At 48.3% G+C, this 22,492-nt stretch overlaps 1 long non-coding RNA gene across 1 annotated transcript; it reads right to left on the reverse strand.

The window, feature by feature from the left end:
* Positions 1-14,503: 14,503 nt before the first annotated feature.
* Positions 14,504-17,428, reverse strand: LOC110348004 (uncharacterized). The gene is made up of 2 exons (XR_015453120.1): positions 17,148-17,428; positions 14,504-15,118 (listed from the first exon to the last, which is right to left on the reverse strand). It is a non-coding gene; the product is annotated as an uncharacterized LOC110348004 (long non-coding RNA).
* Between the last annotated feature and the right edge of the window lie 5,064 nt (positions 17,429-22,492).

A 22,492-nucleotide genomic window follows, 5' to 3' on the forward strand; every position in this document is an offset into this window, starting at 1 on the left:
AGCTCTGCCCATCCCAGTGGGGCAGAGGCATCAGCCAGCCATGGGCCTGGGCTCCCCCCTTTCAGTGTCTCCCCAAAGGCTCATCACTATGGAAGCATGAATACCAGTTTAAACTGCAACAAACTAGGCTCAAAAAGCACCTGCTTATCAAATTGAGCTAAAAAAAATATTACTGACAGCCAGTGAAAAATATGTGACCTTTTCCAGCAGGAGCAGTCCTGTGGTATATGCAGCTGTCAACAGAATGTGAGCCAAGGGACTGAAGCAGGAAGCTGGGTGCCTCGAAGAGTGACAGTCTCAGGGGGAGGGGCACATCCCAGTTGCAGGGTCTCCACACCCCTGATGCTGGATCCTCTGGGGTCTCATATGTCAGGCCAGAGTCTTAAGGGGAAACCAGGCCCTTGGGGGAAGGTGGAACTCCTGAGCTAGGGGCAGGGCTCCCTGCCTCATCCCCTTCCTGGCACCCCTGCCCCATCCTTCCAGCATCAGGACTAATCAGCACTGCCCTAAGTATGCTCGCTGAAGTCCTCGCTGCCTCCTGACTCAGGGCCCCTTGGCCAGGGTGGACCTGTGCAGTCTGGAGCTGACTCCTAGCTCCCACTTCCGGGGCACCCCTTCCCTCTGGGAAGTCCTTGCTGTTGGGACACGTCAAGGAGCTCAGACCTCTCCCGGAGGCTCTCACACATTTAGCTGAGCTGGCAAGGTGGACTGAGAGGCCCGGTTGCTGCAAGCCCTGTACCACCTGGCCCGAGGTAGCCCTTGGTGATGGTCCTAAGGCCACCCACAGGCAGCCATGGGCTTTCAAGCCTCTCACACAGCCTTCTCACACCTGGCTGCATATAGGACTCACCTGAAAGCCTTTAAGACTACCTGTAACCTTCCCACTGCCTCCAGTTAAGTTAGAATTGCCCATCTCAACCCGTAGTCTTCTGTCACAGTTACCCAGGTGATGGGAACATGGGGCCAAGGAGGCGGAGCTTGCTCCTTGAAGAACAGCCCAGGACCAGCAGCACCCCATAACCCTGCTGCTAAGAAATTCACCAGAGCTGTGGGGACAGAGTGGGCACTTTGACAAGTCCCCCTGGTGATTCACATTGATGGGGAATTTATTTCTAACTTAGCTGTCTATAATATTATGGCCATTAAAGTTCCAGGCACACACATGTAGTCTCAGCACTCTGGAAGGTCGAGGCAGGAGGATCACAAATTTGAGCCCAGACGGCAACTTAGCAAGACCTGTCTCAAAAATTGAAAAACAAAAGACATCTAGGGATGAAGCTCAGTGTGAAGGTCTTGGGTTCAACCTCAATACCACCAAAACAAACAAACGAACACAAAGTGCCAGGAGCTGTGTCCGTGTCCTGCTGAGCTGTCCAGTCCTCACTCTGCCTCACTGCTCCCAATCAGCCTGGGCATCACCCTCTCCACTGTGGATCGTGTAGAGGTTGGACAGTGATGCCTGGGTCCTTCTAGCTCTTCCACCGTCCCCACCACATTGAGCCTCGTCCTAAGGACCAACTGTGCAGCCGGTGCTGGGTGAGGCCCCTGAGTGCTCCACTGAAGTCTGGGTCTCACTCCACCACCTCCTTGGCTCCTGTGGTGTCCCCAACCACAGGCTGAGCCATGCAGTGACACCACCTCCTGGCCTGGCAGTGCTTCCTCTGCTGTCTCAGTTCTCTAACATCTTCTTTCCACTGAAGATCTTTGTTTCCCAGTATTTTTCAAAAGACAAAAGGCAGCATTCTTTTTGTGTTAAAGGGGACACGAGACAGTGTAAAGGCGTGGACTGCCAGTGGAGCAGGGCGTGCATGCTTTGGCCCCTACCTGCCCTCGGCACCACTGGGCTGGGCACTGGGAACACGGGGCATTGCCAAGACTCCCAGACAGCCTGTAGGCTGAGAACACGACCTGCAATGTTGGGACGGCTGTGCGCAGGTCCTGATGGAAAGATGCCCATGGCCTTGATTCATGCTGAGCCCCCACTCCCTGCCTTCCTCATAGGCAGGAGATGCTTCCAGTGACCCCAACCCAAGGTGAGCTATATGAGGTGGCGTGACAGCTCCTCTTTTCTGCCCCCTCCTCAGGACTGAAGACCCCCTCCACAGGTGTTTAGGGGCAGGTGGGTCTCCTGCTTTGTCCCAAGTCCCTGGCAGCTGAGGTGCAGGCTCCACTCATCAGGGACTCCTGGCAGAAGGGCACTAATCCTGCAGTAAATGACTTACAGGAGCAGGCACAGAGGTGGGCCCATTGGGTCTGGCAGGTGGCAGAGAGGGCAGTGTGGATGGCAGTTCCTGGTAACAGTCACCCTAGCGTCTGGCATCTATGTCAGCTGGCTGGGGCCCAGGCTATCTGTGGGATCGTGTAGGGTCCGAGGCTGAGTGGGGCGTGATTTGTGCTCTGCCTCCCTGTCTTCCTTTCATTCTAGGCTGCAAGCTTCACATTTATGGCAATTCTGTGAGCTACCTTCCCTCTGATTCACGGATCCTTTTTCTGCTTAAATCTGCCATAAGCCAGACTCTGATGGAAGCACGCATTAACTGAGAAACACATGAGAAAGCATTTTGTAAAGTGGAAAGCACAAGGAAAATGTTCCTTGTTGGGATCTGAGGCCTCCAGGCAGAGGAGCCTCACAGATACCCGCTCCCGGTCTGGGAGCTCTAAGCAAGGCTCCTCATCCCTGTGGGTCTGTTCTGCTGGGTGTCATGGAATCAAGCACACGTGCCTTCAACCTGTCTTTCCCTCAGAGAGCCAAGGACATAAGACTGGAAACACACACAGCAGAGGGAAGGGAGGAATGGGGCGAATTCCACACCAGACACACTATGTTTTGGATTTTTTGGTATTGGGGAATCAAACTCTGGTCTTGTGCTTGTGCAGCAGGTGGCGAAACCACTGAGCTAAATCCCCGGCCCTGTGACCCACTATGTTTAATGGCCACTTTAAGGGTGGGTACTAAGGATTGAACCAAAGGCCTTTGCACTGAGCTACATCCCCAGTCCTTTATTTTATTTTATTTTATTTTTGAGACAGGGTCTCACTAAGTTGCTGAATTGCCCAGGCTGAGCTGGACTTTCGATCCTCCCGCCTCAGGCTAGAGTGCTAGGATTACAGATGTGTGCACTATGCCCCACTTATTTTTTATGTGTTTGTTTTTTGGTACCGGGGATTGAATTCTGGACCTTTTGCTTGCAAGGCAGGCAGCAGAATCACTGAACTAAATCCCTGGCCCCACTTTATTTTTAATAAGAAGGATGTGGTTGCATCTAGGGGCATGGTGTGGAGTGGGATGCATTTTCCTATCCATCCTCAAGTCTGGGAGAGAGGGAGTGGCAGGGGTTAACATTCCCCATCTCAGAGAGGGTGAGTGGCTTGCCAAGGTCCCAGGGAGCAGAGCTGGAGCTGGGACTTGACCCTGCAGTCTTTGGCCTTGAAAGGCGTCGACATGGACTGAGCACAGTGGCCAGGCTTGTGCATGCAGCAGGTTCAACATCAGCAGCATAGTGACCACTGAATATGTTGTGTTCATCACCTCAGAGTCCGCAGGCTGCATGAGCTACCACCAACGCCAGGTGAGTTTCACACGTCTACCTGCAGAGCACTTGCCAGCCTAGAACAAATATGCCAGCTGCTTTAGATGTCATTTAGCCCAGGCCTTTAGAGCTTGAGGTTTGTTGCCAGGGAAGGAGCCCGCATGCCTGTTCTAGCAGCACACCCTATGCACCTATTCCCACACCTGCCTGACATGACCCATACACAATTTCCCCCTCAGCCTTGTTTGCAGCAACAGGAAGCACAGGAAGCAGCCTCTGTGTCCATCAGCGGAGGCTGGCACTGCTCATGGAGCAGTGTATTACCACCTGGATTATCAACGGGGGCTTCTTCAACTTAACAAAATAACAGCAGGCTCTCTCTGACTGATGTGGGAAGATCCTCAAAATATATTGGGAGGTGAAAACAACAAGTTACAAAACTAGGTATCGTAGCCACCAATTATGCAGAAAAAAGAGGAGAAAGAAAACAGATGACTGTGCCCGTATTTCTGGAGAATACAAAAGACCAAAGACTGAGACATCACATTGGGGGATTCAGGGGAGGGAAACTGGGTGCTTGGGAGACAGGAGTGGGAGGGAGGATTTTCATAGAATATCCTTTTGTTCTTGTGAATCTGGAATAATGAGAATGTATTACCTATTTTAAAATGTGTGTGACAGTCATGGATTTTTTGGTTTGCTTTTTTTCTTGTTTTGTTTTTGCACTTATATATTGCAGTGGTAGGGATCAAATCCAGGCCCTCGTGCATGCAAAGCACATAGTCTACCACCAGACTACATTCCCAGTCCTTGAATATTATGTTAAAAAAAAAAATAAAAACAAGGACTGAAATACATGGATTTCAGATGGTCAGGTTGCAGCCATTGAGGAGGCCAATATTTCGGCAGTGGAGACCTTCGCAGATCTGTAAGTGGCTGTCTTGTTTATGAGTTCAAAGATAAAGCAGAAAGATCCTTCCCAGGGCCCGGAAGCGCCTTCAGATCTTCCAGGTGAATTGAACCACCAGGAGGGCACCCAGTTGATCACTGTCCCACCTCCAGAGGCAGAAGGGCCACACCAGTGCTCTGCAAAGAACAGAAGGAAGTTCGGGAGCCCAGAGCCAGGAAGATGATGCGGGTGTGTCCCTCCTCAGCAGGACTGCCTGGAGACTCCCTGAGTGATGCCATACCTGATATTCCATCAGGAGGTGGGGCTGCATCTTTTATTGGTAAGGCGTTGCCTTGTTCCCAGCTCTGCTTTCAAAATATAGCCCTATTAGCTGTGAATTAAGCATTACCCCATGGACGGTCCTAACAGTGCAGTAGTTTACCCAAACTCTCCTCCCCGAGCAGGAGCCTGGTGACAGAACAGGCCTCTGCAATGGGTCAGAGGTTCTCCCAGAAGACATGCCACCAAGAACCCCAGGATGTGGTCTTCTTTAGAATAAACCTCTCTGCAGATATGATTCAGCAAGGTTCTCAAAATGAGACCATCCTACATGAGAGATGATCCCAAATCCAATGACAGGTGTCTTTATAAGAGGCAGAAGAGACCAGGTCACAGGACATGAAAGCCATGTGGAAGTGGAGGTAGAGGTTGGAGTGATGTATCTGCAGGCCAATGACCCCCGAGGACTGCCAGGGCTGGGGACAGCCACAGAGGGGTCATCCCCCTGAGCCTCCAGAAAGGAACAACCTTCTAACCCATTGACTTTGAACTTTTGTCCTCCAGAACTGAAAACGAGATTCTACTGTCAGGCACCCAGGATGCTGCGATTCTGTTATGCCAATCCTAGGACCTTGGTGAAGAAGAAAGGGGGACTTGGGGTATTGAGGGTTCCTCCAAGAGCTTCACAAATCAACTAACAGCTGGCCCTGCTGTGTATGACCCTGGGAAGGAAAGAAGGGTGGCCTGGTTGGTTGAAAAAAAAAATGTCTAGGGAAGGCTAGGCCTCACTGTGGGTCTGGCGACTCCTTGCAGTCCCTGGGCCCAGGGCCCTTTCTGCAATTGCTGAGTCTAACAAGGAAGGTGTGCCTGTCCCATCCCTGTCGCCAGGAAACAGGGAACCAGGCCTGTGGGCTCCCAGCCTGGAGTGCATGCAGATGGTGACAAGATTAAATAGTGCCTTTCATTTCAACATAGGAAATGTTTTCCATTCTTTCCTCATGTCTCTAAAAAAAGGCAAGTGGCAGAAACGTCCCACTGGAAATTTATTAACAAAAGCCCAGGCAAGCCCCCCAAAAGCAGACTTTTTTCTTTTCAAGTGTCTTTCCAATCAGGCAGCAGGAGCTCTGAAGGTGGGGCCCCTACCTTTATACCATGATCTGCCAGCCACCCCAATGAGCCTCATTCAATCCTCATTCAGTGAGGGGTCCTCACTCACCAAGCAAGGTGCCACAGCCTACAGAACAAAGGACAGGAGTCCCCCACTTGTCCTCGGGGTACATACATTCCAGGACTCCCAGGAGGTACTGACCCTCTACAAACAGTATATACCACTTTTCCTGTACATACTACATTAGTCATTTGCCTGTAGTTAGGACAAAATATTCAACCCTCACAACTTTCAGGAGGAGAGGTTTATTTGGCTTCCAGTTTACAGTGGATTCAGTCCATGGTCAGCAGGCTCCAAGACAGAAACAGCATAGTGCATGGCAGCCAGGAAGCAGAGAGAGAGAAGGGAGGAGCCAGGGACAAGAATATCCCCTTCCTAGTCACCCTACCAGTGACCCTCCACCAACCAGGCCCCATCTCCTAACAGCACATTCAGCTATGCACTTATCAGTGGATGAATCCATGATCCAATCACCTTTTAAAAGCCCGTCCTCTTAACATGAGACTTTCGGGGAACATAAACCCTAACACATACATACCTATGATAAAATTTAATTTATAAGTTAGACACAGAGATTAACAACTATAACTTTTCACTTTTTTTTTTGTTTGTTTTGGTACCAGAGATCGAACTCAGAACTTTGTGCTTGCAAAGCAGGTGCCACACCACTGAGCTAAATACCTGGCTTAACAACTATAACAGAACAGGTATAACAATACACTATAGAATTGTTTTCTTTTGTTGTTGTTGTTTTGTTTTTGGTACCGGAGATCGAACTCGGGTCCATGCGCTTGCACAGCAGGCAGCGAAACCACTGAGCTAAATCCCTGGCCCAACAATACACTATAATAAAATTTATGTGGATGTGGCCTCTTTCTCTTGCTGTCTCTCAAAATGTCTTAGTATACTACACTAACCTTCCTGTTCTTCTTGTGATGGTGCAAGAGGGTACAATGTGAAGCTCCCCTTTGCCTAGTGCATCCACTGTGTATACACTATTCACCCATCAGTCACATAGTGGCCCTCTTGGTTAGCATTTCACCTGTCATGGCATCACAGAGCTTGTGTTCTAGTAGCCCTCAGAAAGATGTATAATTTAAAACCTGTTTTTCCTTTTTCTGGAATTTTCCATTTCATATTTTCTCTTTTAAAAGGATACTTATTAACTTCTTTGATTCAGTTTACTCATGCTCTTATACTCTAGAGTTCTAGCCTACAAATACATGGTGAGGATAGGAAATTTCCTTTTCTAATTAAACTAATGTTTCTATTTTATAGGATGTCCATTTAAAAAAAATATGCCACTGTAGCAAATGTTTACTTTGTTTTGTATTTTTTTATTAGTGCATGTTTGCAGTACATAATGATTATATTCATCATGAAGAGTTGGTACATGTACATAAAACATCTTAATTTTTTTTTTGAGACAGGTCCTCTCTATGTAGCTCAGGCTGGCCTTGAACTTACAGCAATCCTCCTGTCTCATCTTGATTCTTTTTACATTCCCTTCCCCTCCCTTCCCTCCTGGCTGCATTTTTTCCCTATCCTAAGTGATAATGACCATGAAAGTAACTGGACAGGGTAAGGCCAACACAAATCCAGAATCTCATTGGCATCAATATGTCTCAGTCAGCTTGGAGGGTGGTAACAGAATGTTGTACACTGGCAGGCTGACATCCAACAGAATTTATTTCTTACAGGTCTGGATGCTGGGAGCTCCAGGATCAAGACAGCAGCAAATTGGGTGTCCAGTGAGGGCCTGTGCCCTGGTTCATAGACCACTGTCTTTTATTGCATCATCACATGGGGGAAGGAGGCAAGGGCACTTTCAGGGCCTCTTTTATAAGGCCACCAATCCCATTCATGAGGCAGAGCCTCCCACAGGCCCCAGCTCCTCTCGCCATCACACTGGGGATGTGTGGGGGACATAAACACACTCAGCATATAGCACAGGATAACTCAGAAGACAGCTTTGTTTTCTCTGCTTGGGGCAAGGAGTGAAGTGGACCGAGTGAGTAGACAGATGTAAAACCTGGCATGCTGCAACTCGGAGTCCACTGGCTGGCTCAGTGACTCTTCTGACCATGTCATTTTGGGTACAGCTTGAGACTCCATGTGACCCGGGCTCTCAGGCTGGGCTGACCACAGCTGGCCAGAGAAAACGCTGAGACTGCCCAGTCTCCTGACTGTCCTGTGTTTGCAGCAGGGCAGAGGGATAGTGGACACCGGGTGTCCAGTGCTCAGACTGAAGCTGGGTAACTGGCTGCTCACTTATTCAACAATATTCGTGGAGTACTTCTGTGCTGGGCTTTGTGTTAACCAAAAGGAGCAAGGCAAAAGCTTGTGATCTAATCATTAAACAAATCATCACAAAGATATGTATGTAATCATGTAAGTGCTATGAATAAACATCACAGGTAAGAGAAAAAAGGGACTTCATTTATATGGGGAGGAGGGCGGTTAAAGAAGCTTCTTTGTGGAAGTGACATTTAAGGAGAAGCCTAAAGGATGAGTAGCAGTTGCCCAGGTACCAGAGAAGGAAGCAAGAAGCATTGAGGTGTGTGCGGATGTCGCGAGGCCCATAGGCTTCTGCAGGAATTAGAGCGAGCTGGGCGTCACTGGCATGGGACAGGGCTGGTGAGGGGACTCTGGGCCAGGTCATCCGGAGTCTTAGGAATCATGTTAGGTAGTCTGGGTTCTATTCCAAGTGCACAGGGATGTCATGGGAGGGACTGTGGGCAGGTCATGTCCCTTACGAAAATGATGTTTTGGAGACAGTGAAGAAGGAGGCTGCAGTGACAGGGTCAGTAGTTCTGTACCTAGGGGATGATAGGGCTTATGCTAGGATAGTGGCAGTGGGAATGGAGAGAAATAGAGTCATGAGAGATATTTTGAAGCAGAATGGACAGGAACTGGAAATAGAAAGACAAGAGGGCAAGAAAGCCAGTGTTATTCATCAGTGGTGCCAAGTCCTGCAGCAGACATGCCACAGAGCATGTCATGGCTGGGCCCTTCCCGTCTTGGAGTGAAAGCGGACCCCTTCCTTTAGCCAGTGACCCCCACCTTCATTTCCCCGAGGCTCCCTCCAGTTCCAAGCAGTTCTGTTAGTCTGCCCAACTCTCTGTCTGCCCCTCAAGGGAGGGAAGAATATCCAGTTTTGCTCAGGACCATATGGCCCAGGACCAGCCCAGTGCCTGGGGCAAAGTAGGTACCTATTTCCCATTGGATGAATGAATTACACTGAATAAATGACTGAGTTTTTGCTTTTTCTACCCACACCCTTCATCTCTATCCCTTTGATCTTTTGTTCTCTAAAGTGAGGGTATTTTTTTTTCTTTTTTTGTACCGGGGATCGAACTTGGGTCCTTGCGCTTGCGCAGCAGGCAGCCATCTTGCCATGGAGATTTAATCCAGCCATAAAGAGCTCCCAAGGGCCAAAATGCTGAGCCCTGAGGCCTGGCTTGAGATAGAGAAGAGAATTCTGGAGGCAGAAGGGGCAAAATTCCTTGTCTGTGGCATTACCTAATGCCCCATCCAGTCCTAGACCTCGTCTTTGGGTCCTGGCTCTGGTCCCAGCCCTACGGTTTCATATCCTGAGATTGACTTCTCACCAATTCCACTCAGCTCTTTGCCAGACAGGAAGCAGGTCCTGTGGAGCTCTGGTTCTGACACCTCACTATGTATCAGGTCACCAGGAGCTCATGGATAGCACAGCTTCCTGGGGCCCTATCCTGGACAATCTGACGCAAAGGTCCCCTGGCTCTGGCAGTTTCCTCTTTAACACCCCAAATGTTGCAGTGGTTGCTGGATGGTGCTGTGCCAGGCTCTGCTGTGGAGCACAGGTGATGCCCGGATCAGACAGACACAGCCAAGCGCCCTCCCACACATGGCAGCAGTTGGGTGGGAGTCAGGTCTCACGTCTAAGGCTCAGGGTCTTCATGGGCCTTAGGGGACACATGGGGCCAGGCTGGGGCTCCTGATCTGGGACCTTCTGCACTATATCAAACATCAAAACCCACCTACAGCCCATGGCAGATATATCTCTTTGCTTTAGAAAATTGGAAAGGACTCTGGTATTTTTAGCTTTTTAAAAATAAGTTATCCATATTGTTAATTTGATCACATATACATATTATATACATAACATAAAACAAAATAATTGAATTGGAGGTGACTGTTGATGTTTTATGGACATTTGAGTGACATTTACTAATTTCAATTTAGAAATTTTTGTCTCTTTGAGCCTATACATTTTAAATTCTGGCTTCAGATATTTTCTACAGGCTCTTAAAAAGCCAGCAGGCCCAGGGCCTGGTGCCCATAAAGAGGCACAGTGCCATCCGAGGCAGCTTTTCCTAGGCCATCTGGGTTAGGGAGGGAGGTGCCAGAGTTGAGGGGGGCACCTCCTCATTGCCATAGGAGCCCTCGGGGTCATCCTGACAGATGCGGTGGTGAGCAAGGCACTGAGCTCAGCATGTTCAGGGTGATGTCCACCTGCCACCTGGGTGCTAAATATAGCCCTGCACAAAGGCCTCTCTGCCTGAAACTGCAGCATCAGCTTCATTGGCTGGGATTCCCACAGAGACAAACTCTGTTAAAATAAACGGAAAACAGGCTTCTCTCCACAATTCAGGATGTTGAGGTGTACGATTAGACAATAGATTTTTCCTGCCAGAAACACAACATTGCTGGTTTCAGTCACTGATAGAAGCTTAGTCACTTCAGGTGTGGAGGCTAGGCCTGGGGAACTCTCTCTAGTGACTCCACAAAGCAGGATGCTTCCCACAGGGTTCTGCTCCTCAGTGTTTGGGGATTCATTTGCTGAACCCCTAATCCCTCGTGTGTCTGTATTGGGAGAGGGGGCCTCTAAGGAAGTAATTAAGGTTATGAGGTCATAAGTGTGAGGCCCTGATCTGACAGGATTAGAGTCCTTCTAAGAAGAACCAAAGAGCTTGTTCTTTCTCTTCACTCACACAGGAAGAGGCGAAGTGTACACGTAGCAAGATGGTGGCTATCCATAGCCAAGAGAAGAGGCCTCTGAATGAAAACTGCTTCGCCAGCACCTTGATCATATACTTCTAGCCTCCAAAATTGTGAGAAATAAAATTCTATTGTTTAAGCCAGTTCAAGCCAGTATGTGGTATATGATAGAAAATACAGTGAATATTCAAATTTTTAAAAATACATTACAGTAAAAGACACATTGCCATTGAGCCCTCTCAGAATACTTCCCCTTGCTTTGAAACACACTTATTCCACCTTTCTTGCCACTTTTTTTTTCCCATTTAGTTTATTGGTACATTTTAGGTATACAGTACAGTTACATTCCTCATTGAGATCTTGTACATTTACATGGTTTACATGGTTCTTATTTTTTCCCCATTCCCCTGCCGTCCCTTCACCCCCTCCACCCTTCCTTATTTACAAAGACTTTGTTTCCATTTTTTACTTTTCTCATATTTTTTCTTTTCCCTTCTTTCCTTTCCCCTTCCCCTCCCATTTCCCCTATTCCTTTAGACATTTTCTTCCTATTTCACAATATCAATTATACATTTTGATTCTTATTTGCACTTTTAGTTTTTCACACCAGAGAAATTATTTGATATTTACACAAGTGTTTCCTATTTATGTCACTGAAGAGGATGGCCTTAATGTGCATCCACTTAGCTATAAATGTCTCTAGTTTCTCATTCTTTGTGGCTGAGCAGTACTCCATTTTATATAAAAAAAAACACATCTTCTTTATCCAGTTTCCAGATGACAGGCATCTGGGCTGTTTCCAAGTTTTAGGTACTATAAACTATGCTGCTATAAACATGAGTGCACATATATTGCTGTGGTATGATTTTTTAAATTCTTTTGGGAAGATCCCCAGTATAGGAATAGCTGGGTCAAATGGGACTTCCAGTCCTAGTTCTTTGAGGTATCTCCATACTGATTTCCACAGGGGTTGCACCAGTCTACACTCCCGCCAACAATGGAGAAGGGTTCCTTTCTCCCCACAACCCACCCAGCATTTTTTATCAGTTGATTTCTTGATAGCAGCCATTCTTTTTGAGTGAGGTAGAATCTCAGCGTTGTTTTCATCTTCATCTCTCGAATGACCAGTGATGTTGAACATTTTTTCATATGTTTATTTGCTGCTTTTACTTCTTTGTCTGAGAAATGTCTGTCCATTTCATATGCCCATTTTTGAATTGGGTCTTTATATTTGGGGGGTCTGATTTTTTTTAGTTCTTTATATATTCTAGAGAGTAGACCTTTGTCTAAAGAACAGCTGATAAAATTTTTTTCCCACATTGTAGGTTGTTTCTTAGCTCTGTTGGTGGTTTCTCTTGCAGTGCAGAAGCCTTTTAATAAGATGAGATCCCAGCTGTTGATTCTTTGTGCTAGTTCCCGTGCTACTGAGGATTTTTTCATAAAGACCTTTCCTATACCAATGTCTTCAAGAGTTCTACTTAATTTGTCTTCCAGCAAGTTTAGCGTTTCTGTTTTAATATTTAGATCTTTAATCCACTTTGATTTTAGTTTAGTGCATGGTGAAAGACAGGGGTCTAGTTTTAATCTTTTTTCTTGCCACTTTCTGAAGCAGTTCTGGAAGTCCTCTTTAATGAGTGTCTTTACTTGTGCTGTCATGGCTGTCTCAATGTCCTGAATCCACTCGAACATTTGCCTTTTATGGTCAGTTTGAATTTGGGGAAGAGCCAAAAGTTGCACGATGCCAGATACCATAAAGGAGTGGGTGAGGACACACCTCAATGTTTTAATGAGACTGCCTTTCCATTGGATAGGACTTGGCAGCAGCATTCACTCTACTTTTGATCACATCTTATAAAGACATTCACAGAAAGAGGACTTCCAAACCTGCTTCAGAAAGTGGCAAGAGCAAGAAGATAAGTGTGTTCAAAGCGAGGGGGAGTATTCTGAGGGAGACTAATGGCAACGTGTCCTTTGCTGTACTAAACATTTTTATTTAAACATTCACCTTTTTTTTTTTTTTTTTTTTTTTTTTGGTACCGGGGATCGAACTCAGGTCCTTGCACTTGTGAGGCAGGCAACAGAACCACTGAGCTAAATCCCCAGCCCATTCACCATATTTTGATCAGTTCTTCCCTTTTGTCACAGCGACTCAAGCTGACTATACTTTGCTTCTCCATTCCGTGAATTAGCAACACCAGCCCCAAGCGCAGGCCTACCCATCAGAACCTGCCTCATCACAGGGCACCCAGGTGATTCAGAGGATTAGAAGGTGTTAGGCCTTTTAAGGAGGGTCTAACTGACCTAGTGGTCATTTACTCAGGAGTGGAGGCTACTGAATACTCTAGGCCAGAAAGAGAGAATACTGTGAAACTAAAAATAGTTGCTGGCTCTCAGCTTTGCTGAACAGAAAAGTCTTATGACTCTGGTTATGAGTAGTCTGGTCTGGGGCTCTGAACCTGGCTAGCCTGGCTGTGCATGAATAGGGATGGGGGAATCTTTAATGTCCTGTAGTTGATAGGAGGTCATGATCTGTCCTAAAGAAGGGGCAGTCATGCTCAAAATGTGCATCCTGCCTTGCTTAAGAATTGGTAACCCCTGCCTCTCACTTTCACATAACCTGGATGACTGAGGGTGGGGTGAATTTAATTCCATGCACCAACTCTAATCAAATGGCAGTGGCCACCTGGAAAGCTCTATTGAGAAAGAGGCCTCCTTTGGTACCCATGAAGAACAGAAACTTGATGGATTAGCAACATCTGCCAAGAACATGGGGTGGGAGGGACCAACAGGGATTTAATTCCACTCTTATAACTGATGCATGAAATATTTAATCAAGTGATTAGGTCTGGATTTTCTCGTGCTGCTATCATCACATATTTGCCATTTATTATTATTTATTTGTATCATTAACATCTACTGACTTAACTAATCATAAATGAAAAAATAAGAATAACAAAAAATTTTGGGCAAACAAAAAAGTAGGGCAAACTAGCCTACCAGATATTACCATACTTTGATTCTGTGCTTGTTTTTATAATTTATTGCCTCTGACACTGAGGTGTGTCCTATATCTCTGGCCTCCAGGTGGCTGTCAGGATGTTGTTACCATCACTTGTCCATACACATCAGCACTGATGGAGACTGGTAGCAACTTGGAGGATGTCTTAGTTACTTTTTGGATTGCTGAGACAAAATACCCAACACCCAAAGTTAAGGCTCACAGTTTGTAGAGGTTGGGTCCAAGGCAGGTTGGTCCAAGGCAGGACGGCATGGCAGAGGAGTATCACAGAGGAAAAACTGTTTATGGTGTGGCAGGGCAGGCAGAGGCAATAAAGCAGCAAAGTAGCAAACAACAACAGCCCTCTTTCTATCCCTCACATTCTATCCAAGATACCTGCCCTTAGGGTGGGGAACCTTAAAACCAGCATTGCACCATTAATCCCAGCACCACATCCTTAATCCCAGCATCACACACCCTAGATCCAGCCACCTGTGAAAAACCCCACCTAGGACTGCATGAGGCTTTGGGGGGACATCTAGACACAAACCATTGTAGGGGACAGGGGAAGGGGACGTTACCAGAACCTCTGCAGTGAGTCCTGGTCTCCTGCGAGCCACGGCAGCACACGGCGAATTACAGGAAAGGTAGAAAAATGAGACTGAGAAGAAGCTGAGCTTTGGGTCTGATCAGTGCTGCTCTGGGCAGCAAAGACAAAAACCCCTAGCTTGCAGCACCTTTTATTTAGTACATCCAAAGAAACAAATGTAACAAATGAATAATGTAGATTTCAGTATCATATTGGGATGAACAAGGTGTAACAAAAGACTGGGTGGGGGGTGGCAGAAATCTAAGAACAATGAGGAACTATGCAGATGAAGATTTAGTTCCTCCCAGGAGCTACACAGATGAAGATTTGGTTCCTCCCAGGGCGTCTCCCACAGGTGTGGTCTTGTCCTGGAGCATTACAGCATCATGGGATCATTGAGACCTTCCTTGTGACCTGAGGCCAAAATGGAAGTATGTTTTGGAGTGTTATTGCTGGCCTGTAGGCAGGAGAACTAGGCCTACTCAAACGATTTTTCCCTAGAATTATGTAGCATTGCTCCCAACAAACCATAACAGAGGATATCCTGCAGACAGAAGCGGGCTCCTCTTTTAAGAAATCCTTTATCATCAGGGACTGGGGGGTAGCTCAGTGGTAGGGTAGCTCTGTGGTAGGGCACTTGCCTAGTATGCTGGAGGCCATGAGTTTGATCCCCAGCATTCCCGCCCTGTAAAAAGTAAAAGAAATGCTGTATCATCAAACTAGCACTCTTCAAGGCATAATTTAAATAAACAAGGGTGTTAATGGTCAAAATCAAAATATGACTCAGCAGAAGCAGATTCTGAATTTTGGGACTATTTTAACTAAACAATTTTGCTTATGTATGTCTAAATGTCATATGTCTACGTGACATCTATTTCTATAAACATCTATATCTATATAAGTCTAAGATTTTTTTCAATAAGCATAAAATAAAAATTTGAGTGATAAGAAAGCATTATGTCCTGATTTAATTGGCAACAGTTGTTTTCTTTCTTAGTGGCACATAAAAAATAGTGAAAGTTTCAATCAATGACATTTGGATTAAACAGAAAAATAGGTATTATAAAATAACAACAATTAAAGCACAAAAAATTCACTTAAGTAAGAATCACATATGGTAGAGGTGAAATTTGAACTTTGGACTCCACTATGCTACACCTTCACATAGCAGGTGTGGTCACTCAAGCCTGTAATCCCTGCATTCTGGGAGGCTGAGGCAGGAGGATGATAAGTTTGAAGTCAGCTTGGGTAACTCAGCAAGACCCTCATCTCAAAAAAATAAAAAAGTAAAAAAGGCTGGGTATGCTCAGTGGTAGAGCATCCATGGGTTCAATCCCCACCAAGAAAAACTACACACCCACAGCTCTATTCCATTAAGGCTTTTCATGGGATCACTCCAGTCCCAAATCAGTCTGTCCGCCCTGCTGGTGAGACTGTGTGGAGAGGCCACATGATGGGTTGAGCCTCTGGAATAACACTGAGAGGCCCAGCCATCCCAGGGTCCCAGCTGAGCCCACCCTGCCAGAGGCCAGGCTTGAGAGAGGAGCCACTGCCATTTTGGCCCCCGCTGCACCTCACTACAGCCACTTGAGGGAGCCCCAAGCAAGAGCAGCAGATGAACCCTCCAGCTAAGCCTCAGGCAGCTCAGAGTCTGGAGAAATAGTGTGGTGGCGGTTGTTTTAAGCCACCCTGAATTGCACTGGTTGGCTCTACAGCAATAGGTGATGAAAAGAGATGGCTTCTGTGGAAAGGTGGCATCGAAGGTAGGAGCTAAGGGGTTCAGGTGGGAATGGGGTCCTCATGGGAAGGCAAATCCAGGCAGAGGTGTCAGGAAAGAGCATGGCCCCCCTTGAGGATCTGAAAAGTGCAGGGCAATAGGGAGAGCAGCACAGAGGCAGTGGCGAGAGAGGGCAGCAGGGGCTGCAGACTGCAGCGCATATGAGGAGCCTGGACTTTAACTGCAACAGGCACCATTGAAGGGTTTTAAGCAGGGGGAATTCCTGAGCAGATTCTTCTGGCTCTTGTGTGGGAGGAGGCATTCCACACAGGCAGGAGCAAGACCAGCTAGAAGGACAAAGCAATGGTCTCCAGGAGAGGTGACGTTGGCCAGGATGTGGAAGGCAGACTGGAAGGTGAGAAGTCAAGTGCACATTTGGAGGTAGAACGCACAGAACTTGGTGATGTGGGCTGTGAATGGGAAGGAAGTGCCAAAAATGACTCCCAGACTCCTGATTTGACAACTGGGTGGAGGCTGGTGCCATTTTCTGTGACAGGGAAATCGTAGGAGGACAAGATTTGGGTTAGGGGGCGCAGAGCAAGAGTTCACTTGCACATGCGAAGCTGGAGATGTCAGGAAGATATCAAGTGGAGGTGTGAGTAGGCAGTTGAATATACAAGTTTACATTTTAGAAAAGCGATCTGGGCTTGGGCTATGCATTTGGGAGTCATCCACCTAGAGATGATATTTAAAGCCAGGAGAGGAGACGGGGTTGCCTAGGGAGAGAAGGAAGAGAGAAAAGGCTCCATGGAACGTTAACATTAGGCCACTAGACAGGGGGAGACCCCAGGGAATAACCTGATAAATGCCCTGAGGCTTCCCTACAGAGCCCCAGGAAGCAAGTTCAATTGCTCCCACCTCCAGCTCTCGGGTCCTGGACACTTAGGACACAGGCCATGTCCTCCTGAGGCTCCTCCTCCAGGTTCCCTTTCCTCACCTTGTAGGCACAGTTAGAGTCCACCCCTACACAGGTCATTCTCCTCTCCAAGTTCCTTTCTCTGAGTGTCACACTGCAGTGTGACTGTCGAGCCCAGACTAGAAAAGGCCTCGCTGACCAGCATGATGGATACTAAATAGGGAGCAGATGAGGACAGGACAGAGGGGGACAGTTGAGCCTGCTTGGTGTTGCTAAGAGATTTTCTGTTGCATTTCCCATCTGTAGGGAAGGGTGAGGGATTCAGAGAAAGCCTCATAAACAATCACGTGAGCTCAGGCACTCCCTCACTGCCTGGCAGCCTCGGTGGCAGAAAACAAGATTGTTTCCCAGACATAAACATAAATAGTGTAAGATTTCCAACAAGATGCACGTGACAGAGGCTGTCATCTGCTTTATGATGAGAGCTGGAGATAGAATGTTTGGGAAAAGCTAAAACCTATAAACACCTCTCGGAAGTTCTCCATCTTTTGCTCACTTATTCCGCAAACTTTCACTGTGGAGATGCCATGGTCCAGGTAAATGTGCGATCTGTGCCACTGTTCCCTTCTGAGTCCTGGCTGAAATAGGAGGCCTGTGTTCTCCACCAGTGCTGTTCAGGTTCAACGTAGGAGAGAGTTTTGCTTTGCTTCTTTTCTGTGGAGCTGGAGATCAAACCCAGGCCTCGTCCATGCTATGCAAGCGCTGCACCACCAAGCCACATGCCCAGCCCTACCATATGAGCTTTCTACCCTGGTTACTAAGTATGGTGGGCAGAAATCTGAGGGCAATAAACATTCATGCACGCACACACACACACACACACACACCTCTCCTGGATGTGCAAAATGTGTGTCCAATACTACTTTGGTGAGACAGGGTTCTTCATTCTTTCTTCCTTCTTTCCTCTCCCCCTCACTGCTAGCTGGAGTGGACAGAGTCTGCCTAGACAGAGCCTGGTCAGCAGTACAAGGCAGCAATTGCCCAGAGTGGCCCATAGCACCATTGAGACCAAGGTTGGCTTATCTTGTAGATGTTCCCCTTTGAAGAGGGAGGTCACATCAAGAGAAGGAAGCTGTGTGGTTGAGGCAGGAGAGAAAGCCTCAATACTCCCCCAAGAGGTACTCTTTATGTACTTTCTATTTATTTCTTTTTCTTTCTTCCACAGCTGCTCCCAAACTCTCAGTTGGCTGCCACAGTGACATCAAATGCCCTACAGCCCAACTAGGAGACATCTGGTTCTGTTTCTGGTCCGTCCTGCATGACTCCACCCCAAAGCATCTCTGGACAGCTCTGCCCCTCTCAGCCTTTTTCAGTCAGCTCCCTACTAGTGGACTAAACAGAAGGTGACACTGCCATGCCTGGGCCTGCCTCCCCTGCCCCTCCCCAGACCCCTAGGGCATCAACCCATGTGCTTCTCTCCCCTCTACCGCCCCCGGGCTGCAGCATGAGTCCTAATAAAGCCTCTTTCCGGATGGAGCATCATTGTCTACTCATGATTTCTATCACGAGTAGAGCAGGCTTAGCTGGTAACACCAAAGACTGCTGTCACCAAAAGTGGTCAGGAGCCAGGGCTGGTAACACTGAGGGCAGCAGCAGCTGATGAGGTGCAGCAGTGGAGAATCGCTGGGAGCTGCCCTCCTGGGTCACCAGGAGAGTTCCCAAGGACTCTCCATAGTTCCTGGCTCCAGCAGCAGGAGAGTGGCAGGGGGCTGCTAACTCTTTGAGCTGACAGCCGCCAGCATTCAAAGCTCAGGGCTCTTAACACTAAAAAAGCCACACTTTACCTATTTGTGATTTCTCTCTGAAGTAAGCAAAAGAACCCTCAGCAAATTGGTGTCCTGGTGATCTGGGTGCACATCTATCCTTCCTGACTCTAGGCGGGGAGTGTGTGAGTGTGATCATTCAAGGGCAGTGATTCTCCAACAGAGCTGCTTGGCAGTGGAATTTCCCTTCTGCAATAAACTCTACCTTTATACCCTTTCAAATGTCACCTGCATGTAATTTTTTATTTGGAAAATGAGGGGAAAACTGTTTCTGTAACACAGATAATAAAATATTTGGAAGGCCAGAAAGGGGAAACAATGGTGTGTGAAAATTCTAGAGGTAGAGTTTGTGTTCACCAAAGTGGGCAAGGGATTAAAAGGTTGTAAAACACTGATTTAGAGTAAAGAAAGAAGATATTTCAGAACCAGGCTGTGGGCACTTGGGCTAGGAATTCTTGCTGCAGGGCAATGGAGTTTAGGACACAACTACCCCCAAATATGGTCCCTTGATGAGCAGGTGGTGTGTGCCCGTGGATATGTAAGTGTATGTACACTCATGTGTGCAGGTGGAGGCAGAAGGAGAATGGGAAGAAATGGGAAACATCCTCTTACTCTGTGGCCACCAGCTCCTAGCATCCCCCTCTCAGCCCCAGAAGAAATGGGGTCTGCAATATTCTAGAGACCTCGGAATGCAAAAGGGGTTCCTCCCGGTCTCCAGGGACCCTGAGGTGGTTCCTGGGCTGTGTCCCTACTAGCAATTCAGCCTACCCCACCTGGAGGCTCACAGCAAGGGCCTGGCCCTGGGGAGACATCTGCACTTGAATAAGCCCCTCCCACCAGGACGTCAGAGCAGAAGCTTGCAGCTACACCTGGGATACCCGCACACAGCTGTCTCCTTGGATGATGGTGATGCTGGGGAAAGGGGGGGTGACCTTGAGGAGTGAGAGAGGAAATTTCAGGACACTGGTGGGCAGCAGGACAGCCTAATGCAAACGGTGCAGAGGCCCAAGCCTGGTAGGATGTATCTGGCCAGCTGCTGCTCCTGGGCCACCAACGGCAGCCATGTTCTTCTGAGAAGGGAGCCCTCACAGGGCCTGTGGCCAGCACTTGGTTTGGGAAAGAAGCTTGGAGAGTCCACAGGGCACATGAGGCCTCTGAACATCAGACAGGTAGGGAAGGCCATCAGCACCATGGATTCTCTGGGCAGGTCAGCACGCAGGGAGCCAGGGCTGATGGAGGTGTTCTATCCCATGGTATCCCACAAGGGAGTCACCAGCCACGGGTGGCTCATGAGTCCTTGACATAAGGCTACTGCAACTGAGGAACTGGCTTGTAAACTTTACTTTTAATTACATTTTTTTTTTCTTTGAGACAAGGTCTCACTATGTAGCCCAGTCTGGACTCAAGCTCAAAAACCTACTGCCGCAGCCTCCCGAGTGCTGGGATTATAGGTGTGTCATTGGGCCTGGCATTACATTTATTTATTTATTTATTTGTTTATTTATTTATACCAGGGATCGAACTTGGGACCTTGAGCTTTCGAGGCAGAACCACTGAGCAAAATCCCTGGTCCTTTACTTTTAATTCATTTAAATTTAAGTTTAAATTTAAGCCACAGGGGGCTATGAGTACTGTTCGGAATAGCCAACCCTATTGAGCATCTCAAGTCACCCACCAGGTCTCAGTACTGGGATGTAGGCTGTTTGCCAAGGGCCTCCTCAGGTGGGGGCATGCCCTGTGCCATCTAAGAGAGGGACAGAGGTGGGCGTGCAGCCTCCTGGCTCCATCTGGCTTGGCTCTACTCTGCTTTAGGAGGGACAGCATCCCATGCACTGGGATGAGTCGGAGTCATTCACAGCAGTGCAGCTGCCAGCCTGGCCCTGCTCATGGTCAAGGGTCTCATCTGTGGCCTGACTCCAAGCTCGGCTCTGTGATTCTGGAGGGAAAATGTGGGCAAACTTGGGGGGAAGGGAATTGCATATCCCTTATTGGAACGCAGGTGAACCTTCCAGTAACCCTCCTATTGCTCTCCCTATTTCCTACTGAAAAGATAAAAAGGAATGGGGCTGGGGATTTAGCTCAGTGGTGCCACACACCTGTCTCACAGGTGCAAGGTTCTGAGTTCAATCCCCAGTACCAAAAAAATAAATAGAAAGGAATAGCAAACATAAAAGAGAAGAAAGCTACATATGGCGTTTGTTTTTGTACTGGGGATTGAACCCAGGCCTTCATATTTAGCTGCATCCTCAGCCCATTTTTATTTTGAGATAGGGTATCACTAAGTTGCTAAGTTTCCCAGGCTGGGTTGGAACTTTCCATCCTCTTGCCTTAGCCTCCCAGAGGGCTGGGATTACAGACTTGCACCAGCATACCTAGCCTGAAGGCATTTTGAAAAGGTGCATCATGCACAGACACTGCAAATGTCTAGTTGTGAGGAAACACAGGAGCCTTCAGGTAGCCCAAGAGGGCCCCCAGAGGCTGAGGCAGGACCTCAGCTCCTGCAGACTCCACACTTCTCTGCCCAGGCTGGCAAAGGCCTCTAACATCAGCCTGTGCCTGCTGCCCCTGGCAAGGCTGCACATTGAGGGCAATGGTCCCCTCTGAGGAGGTGCAGGGGCAAACAGGCCCTGAGGGAGGGAGGTGCCAGAAGTCTTTCCTCCGTCCCGAAGTCACACAACAGCCCCACTGCCTCACACGGAGCCACGGGACAGCTCCAGGCACAAGGATGCCCTGGTTCCCCCTGTGCAGGCCAGTATTGGGGGCACAGCACCAAGGTTCCTGGTGGGGCTTCCAGGGGATGAAGGATAAAGGGTGGCAGAAAAACTGTGAACAAGTCTCACCCATGCAGCTCTCGAAGGCCAGTGATAAGGCTGGTGATAAGCAATGACAACTTCCTCAAGCTGCTGAAACAGCCTGACAGTCAGAGCCCCCAGTGCCACCTTCCCCTCTGCCAGGGGGGCTGGGTGCTGCCAGGTCAGTGTCTCGGGGGTGACTCATGACTCAGCCTCTCTGCTGGGGACACTGGCAGCCGCCCCCACCCTCGCAGGCCTGCAGGGCTGCCTGCTCCTTTTATTTATTCTCTGTTCCTCCACCTCTCCTCACCAGGGCCCATGACTCACGGGCTCCCACTGCCCTGGGCAGGCTGGGTGGGCATCACCACCACTGCAATTATCTGGATCATTCGGGCCCAAGAAGTCTCTCCACCTCTGCCCCCAGCACCAGCAGCAGTGCTCCCACCTCATCTGCATAGCCCAGCGCCTCAGATGCCCTGTCTACACCTTCAGACAAGTCCCTCCTGGGAGGGCTCCCAGGGCATCCTCACAAGCTCTGAATTTGTGTTTTATTTGGGAAGCTCCAGAGGGCAGGGAGTCTTTCTATCCTCTGAGGGTTCTGCCCTGAGGATGCCAAGTGGGCGTGAGGATGCAGTTGACTTGACACAGTGACACCCCACTCCAGGGAAGCTGGCTGCACCTACAATGCTTGCTGTTGGAGTGCACAACCTGGGCCCTCGTACAGATTCCACACTGACATTTTCTGGCAAGGGCTGGGGGCTGGAGGAGGGACAGTCCCTGCACCCCAGGGTGTCCAACACTGTGCCGGGAG

This window comes from Heterocephalus glaber, unplaced genomic scaffold (assembly GCF_053883595.1).
Source record: "Heterocephalus glaber isolate CG9 unplaced genomic scaffold, H.glaber_assembly_v1.0 deba00001457, whole genome shotgun sequence".
Classification (NCBI taxonomy): domain Eukaryota; kingdom Metazoa; phylum Chordata; class Mammalia; order Rodentia; family Bathyergidae; genus Heterocephalus; species Heterocephalus glaber.